This window comes from Capra hircus, chromosome 9 (genome assembly GCF_001704415.2).
Source record: "Capra hircus breed San Clemente chromosome 9, ASM170441v1, whole genome shotgun sequence".
NCBI lineage: Eukaryota > Metazoa > Chordata > Mammalia > Artiodactyla > Bovidae > Capra > Capra hircus.
The window spans coordinates 23,014,639-23,021,526 of record NC_030816.1 but is presented as its reverse complement, the minus strand read 5'-3'; the positions used below and the strand labels follow the sequence as shown (position 1 = coordinate 23,021,526).

The 6,888-nt window shown below is 38.8% G+C and overlaps 1 non-coding gene across 1 annotated transcript; it reads right to left on the bottom strand.

The window, feature by feature from the left end:
* TRNAS-GGA lies at positions 4,846 to 4,917 on the bottom strand. The gene has a single exon. It is a non-coding gene; the product is annotated as a tRNA-Ser (tRNA).

Sequence of the window (6,888 nt, the reverse complement as noted above, 5' to 3'; positions counted from 1 at the left end):
AGTGGAAACAGTGTCAGACTTTATTTTTTTGGGCTCCAAAATCACTGTAGATGGTGACTGCAGCCATGAAATTAAAAGATGCTTACTCCTTGGGAGAAAAGTTATGACCAACCTAGATAGTATATTCAAAAGCAGAGACATTACTATGCTGACTAAGGTCCATCTATTCAAGTAGTCATGTATGGATGTGAGAGTTGGACTGTGAAGAAGGCTGAGTGCTGAAGTATTGATGCTTTTGAACAGTGGTGCTGGAGAAGACTGTTGAGAGTCCCTTGGACTGCAAGGAGATCCAACCAGTCCATTCTGAAGGAGATCAGCCCTGGAATTTTTTTGGAAGGAATGATCCTAAAGCTGAAGCTCCAGTACTTTGGGCACCTCATGCTAAGAGTTGACTCATTGGAAAAGACTCTGATACTGGGAGGATTGAGGATAGGAGGAGAAGGGGACAACAGAGGATGAGATGGCTGGATGGCATCATTGACTCGATGGACGTTAATTTGAGTGAACTCCACGAGTTGGTGATGGACAGGGAGGCCTGGCGTGCTGCGATTCATGAGATTGCAAAGAGTCAGACATGACTGAGCCACTGAACTGAACTGAATAGATATTCTCTGAGTACTTGGAAAATGGAGATTATTATTATAGTCTCTATTTTGCATGTATTTTATGTGATTTTTTAACTGGGGAAAAGTGGAGATGTTAATTTTGAAAAACAGTTTTATATCTTAAGATTTTAGAAGATAAAATGTAATACTAAGTGAAAGTGAAAACGTGAGTTGCTTAGTGATGTCTGACTCTTTGTGACCCCGTGGACTTTAGCTTATTAGGCTCCTCTTTCCATGAAATTCTCCAGGCAAGAATATTGGAGCAGGTTGCCACTTACAAAGTGGCCTGTTAATAAAGTTCAATCAAAATCTTCATGACGTGGGGACATAGATTGCATTAAGTCACCTTCAGGGAGAATGTTGCACAGAGAGCTTGCTGTTTTGTTGAAACAGTACAAGACTGTATTTAATGTCTATTAGATTGTAAGACAATGATTGAAGTGCTGAGAAGGCACAAAGGAGAGTAACGGCATGGGCTGCTGTAGACAGAACGGCTTCAAAGACATGCAGACAGAAAAAGGTACCAGTTATCCATGGAAAGGACAGAATGGTTCAGGCAGGCAGTAGAGGTAGAAATGAGCATTAGGTGTTCAGGGAAAAAGGAAGAGGCAACCTGAATGAAGTAGAGTGGCTTGGTGAGGAATAATGGAAATCAAACATACTCGATTTGGGGCTGTCAGATTTTGAGCAAGGTTATGAACTGACCAGAGAACTAATAGGGCCACATGCATTGGATATGGGAATGAAATAAGGAAGGCAACTAAGTCACTGCAGTTACTTAATGAACTATTCTTCATTAATTAAGGATTGGGGAAAATAAATGATAAAAATGGGATCTACTCAATTGAACATACAGAAATTACAAATAGCACCTTCAAATGGACTATTTGATGGTTAACATTGCCACATCAGAGGAAAACACAACCTTCTAGGTAAAAAGTGGGCAATAGAAAGGGAAAGAATGTGCCATTCAATGTGTGAATCAGAGGCAAAGAAGTAAACGAAGGCATAAATATGCAAGGCAAGCACAGGCAGAAGTGTGCTCTTGGCAAGAAGCACAGAAATTCAAAATAGCAGAGAGGCTCAATCTTTTCATCTGGGTGCTTACCAGGAACAATAGGGCTGCTTCAAATATGGACGCTGTCTATGGCCAAACGCAAAAGCACTGCATCGTGTTGCCATCTGCTGTGAAGCCAATGCCCTGAAGGTTTCACCTACAGAGAAATATTTGACATCAGATGTTTGGGGAATTTTTCTCAAAAATAAAAGTATAAATTATAAAATCTCAAGAGTTCCAAAGAATGGATAGTGACAAGTAAACAAGGCAAGATTTAAAAAGAAAAACAGAAAAACTTTCAGAGTTACAGGGATATGTTATTGGAATTATTGAGAAAGGAGAGGGCATATTTGTCATGGCTTGAGTGAACTGAATGGAAATATGATTTGCTTCATTCATGGTGTCCCAGAGAAAACAGGACTTGTTAATAACATGCATGATTTTTGTGGAAAATGCAGTAAACTCGGTACCTTGTGTTGGGAGAGAAGATAAGTGATGCCACAGGGATCAGGCACCTGCCTCCTCTGTGACTGTTCATCACACTCTTCCACCAGATATTTCCAGGGGTCTAGGGAAATTGCAGTCTGGATCAATGTTGCCATCTGCCCAGGCTTAGTTTTGGCAAGCTGTTAACTTGTTGCCTCAGGTCATACATTGATTACTAGATTAAAGGATTAAAATGTGAATGTAAATATTCTGATCCAGCTACCAGCACCACCAGGTAAAGAAAACTGGCCCCCAATGTTCAATTATGTTGTCTGTTATGGACGTTTATCTATAGGGTTCTTGTGTCACATGTAGTAAGCCTCTCTATAAAGAATCTGATGAGATCAAGTCAGGTGAAGAGATCTGCATTTATAAAGAAAAACTCCTGAGTGTGTGTGTATGTTTAAATTCTACTGGGACCAAGTGAGACACAGTTACTAAAGCCTAGAAATATGATTCTGGAAGAGAAATAACAAAACATTGAGTAAAAAATATACAAATTACATAACAAAAGTTCATTAAATTTAACCATCAAAAATAAGTGGAAAGATAAAGTACTCTACTTGCTAAAGGAAAATAAGAGGAAAACGTAGGAATTATGTAGAGAACTATTTTATTTCTCTTGGTTTTCTTAGACGATGGTGCATAATTTCTGGATGTCCCAATAAAGCATGTGAGTCTGTTGTGATCACTAATCAGAGTAATTGTTGAGGATAATGATGGTCATTAGTATCAGGACTGACCTATGTGATATCTTTAAAGATAGGAGTGTCCCAAAGAAATACTGTTATTGAACTCCTGAGAATAACTTGTTAATACGTGTGTGGGTTAACTACAAGTTTATTACTGGATACATTTTTAGGGAGAACATTCCTTCTAATAGTTAGCACTCACTAAACTGATCAGAAGAACATCAATAGAGAATTGTAGCACCTCTGCAAAATGATTCATTGATAGACTTTGAACATGCATGACCTTATTAGCTAAGACAGAAAGATATTGCCTGGAGTGACAGGAACTAATCACAGTCCTTGTAGAAATGGAACGAGCTTTAGAAGGAAATCTTTGCCAATCCCTTCGTTGTACAAATGAGGAGCTAAGCCTAGACAGGTTGTCACTTGCCCAAGGTTATATCATTAATTGCTGTGGTAGTTGAGTCCAGACTGGAAACCAGGTCTCCAGAGAAAAGTTATCAGAAATCTGGATTGACTTTGGTCAGCCTTCCTGATAGCTCCCTGCCTCTATTCTACCCACCAAGCCAGGATTATATAGACTCTTACCACAGAAATAACAGAACCAAGAGGCTGTGGATGGGAGGTAAACAGGTGTGAGAGAATAATAGTTTAGAGTGCCTGAAGGGTAGCATGTATCCATAAGTTATTTTCTGCCAAATTTAACAGTTTAAAATTAAAGACTGAGGGGTGTATTTATGGCTTATGTGGTTTATAACAAAACTACAAGTTATTCAGGATATGAAGGTGACAACTAAATGCTCTTTATCATCACCAACATTACCATTATCACGTCATCGCCATTTACTGAGCCCTAATAACATACATGACACTGCATTAGACACTTCATAAATATTATATCTTTGGCTTTTAAAAAGATAATACTGTGTTATTTAATATGTCATGAAAGCTGGTCTAAAAAGTGAACAAGGCTGCTTATAGTATGTGTAATCACTAAGTTATGGAGCTGTATTCTGATCACTGATGTATATCAACCCACAGTGATTCTCTCCACTGTCAAATTAAAAATATTAACAGATGGCATCATTTGCCATTCTAGCTTTCACACTTTCAGGTAAATGTTTTAATATTAGGCAGCATTCTGGGACACCTCTCATCTTTTCCACTCCCTCTTACAGTATTTCGCTTGAAATGTGTAGCTTGTGTTAGAAAAATGCAAAATGGCAAAACTGATAAAGGAGCACCTGAAGGCAGTCACAGGTGAAGTGGTCAGAGGAGGATGGTCCCAGGATGGAATATGGACTTGGTTGGCCCTAGCTGTTCTGCCTGGCTCTAGGCCTAGAGAGTTCATAAATAAATACATGGTTGTTTATTTTTAGAAGGTAGGTTTTCTGGATTTTTAGAAAAAAATTTCATGGTTTAAACCATTTCAATTAAATGGTTTGCTTGTAAAGAGTTATCAAGATGTTATAGATGCTCTATAAATGCTATATTCCTAAGTGGTAGCAATTTCAGCTATACATTTTCAAGTATTTTAAAGAACTGATGGCAACATGTGGGTGTGATGCTAGTGACAGGTTTGGTGTTCATCCTCTCCTGGTAGAGGAAGCTGGAAGACCTTGTCAGAATTTCAGGCATGGGCTCTGATTTGGACTCCTGGCCCTTGATGAACTCAGTCATGGTCTGACTTCTTTGAGATTACCATTTTGCGGTCAAGAGGTGGTTTGTCCAATGGCTGCCGTGTGCCATGATACAGAGGTTGATAAAAAAGACGTGGCCTATAATTGTAATTTTCAGTCTAATGGAAGGGGCAAACATTGAACAAATAAACACAGGAATACACACATAATTATAGATTGTACTAAGTATTATAAAGAAGTGAAGTTGCTCAGTCGTGTCTGACTCTTGGCGATCCCATGGACTGTAGCTGACCAGGCTCCTCCCTCCATGGGATTCTTCAGGAAAGAGTACTGGAGTGGGTTGCCATTTCCTTCTCCCAGGGATCTTCCCGACCCAGGGATTGAACCTGGGTCTTCTGCATTCCAGGCAGACACTTTAACCTCTGAGCCACCAGGGAAGGAGAGAAGTATTATAAAGGAAACATCAATATGGGGAGTGGAAAGGAAGCCCCTGGAGGCAAAGTTACAGGTGAGGTGAGTAGAAGAGAAGTGTGCCTTGGCTGGCCCCCTGCTGAGTCTACTTCTGTTAAAGAGCCTGTCCTCCTGGGAAGGAGGGTGGTAGAAATGCACATACCTTACAGAGAGAAATTAAGCTAAAATAAAAGTGAGGTTGTTTCAACCTGAATGAAAGAATATGACTTGGCAAACAGACAATTACAAACACTGTACATATTGGCTGGCTATATGAAACAGTAAAAACAGAAGGAATTAAAGCTAGTATGAGAAGATAGTAAAAAGAAATGCCAAGGTGTTGGCTGCTAATGATGTAGAAAAACTGCTTTATCAAGGTATATCATAATAGGAAATCTAGTGATCTGACTTTCATTAATAAAGAAATTCAATTACATCACAATTTCAGAAGACAGTTTTTGAAAGAAAGGGCTGAAGAAGGCATTACTGTTTATCCAATTCATGCTTTTTCCAAACTGTACCTTAAACTGGTAGCAGAACACCGTCCTGATTTTTTGGTATCTGAGAAAAGGTGAATGTTGGTGGGTGAAATAGAACTCTCTCATTGAAGCAAAGCTTTATGCAGCTGCTGTATTCCAGCAAAACATTCATTTAACTTATTATTCTTGAGGCACAGGCCTGACAGTGTTATTTTATTTGGTGATTGTAAGGGAAAATGGAGGGTGGCTTTAAATTAGAAGGATGAGATCACCCCCTTAGCATTATCTGGATCTCATTAGAGTTCCTCTTATATAGCAGCCACTTGTTGATTTTCTGTCTTTACATACTAGGAAGCATCTGCTATGGGTCAGCACTTCCAAATGTTATTTTTAAAAGTTAAGAGAGCTATATTTGTAATGGAAGCAGGGACTCTGGACCACAAACTTCCTTCCAGTAGCCTATTCATTCAGTCATTTATTTATTTATTCAAACATATTCCATGTATTCAATCAACATTTATTAAATACTTCATATATTTAGGTACTTTTGTTGTGTTAGGAATTAAAAACAGGATTGAAACCCAGTATATGTGCATGCATGCAGCTTTTAGGAACTTCAAAGAGCAGAGAGGCAGACTACCAAATAAATTGAAACATTTTAATACTGAGAGAGAAATACTGTACTCGACAGTTAAATAGAGAAGGAGTACTTTATTCAAGACTGCTGTAACACAGGAGAGCAATTGAATTCTACTTAGACAATAGATGGAAGAGCTTTCAAGCACTGGGGCCAGCCAGTGAAAAATACAGGACAATATTAAGGAGGAAGTGAAAGCTGGTCAGTGTAACTGGGCCATCGGTGTTTGCTAATTGGTGCTTATCTTTGGAAAGTTGGGCTGGTATCTTCACATGGACCCTGGAAAATAAAGGTGCTATCTTTATTGATGATTACTTTTCAAAGGGATGTCTCCTAGGTCCTTGAGAAGGACCTTCCTGGTTTGTAAAACTGTCAAGAGGCTGGGAGAATGCTGACATCTCAAAGACAAAGACGGCATTTACCGCTGTTCTCTAAAGTAAATTCTCTAAGAAAAGGGACGTCTGGGGCCTTTGGGCAGGAAGAAATCTGACTCAAGTTTAGTTAAGCAGAAGCAACATTAAGGGTGTCTTGGTCAATTCAGTGTGATGAATGAAGTGATGGAGTTTATCTCAAGGAAAACATAGGAAGATAAGTGTTAAATTACATTGGAGAGAGAAATTGATGTGACCCATGGGGCCTTTAAAAGTTAGAATAAGTGGTAAGATAGTGTGCTCAAAAGAAAACTGTACTCTAAATTATTTGGGATTTTAACCTTGAATGCTGCTTGTTATACCCATGTGATATTGGACAAGTCAAGCCTGTTTGAGCTACTATTTTTATCTTTAATGGGGAAATGACTACATATGCCTGATTCATAGTGTTATAGTGAATATCAAATACAA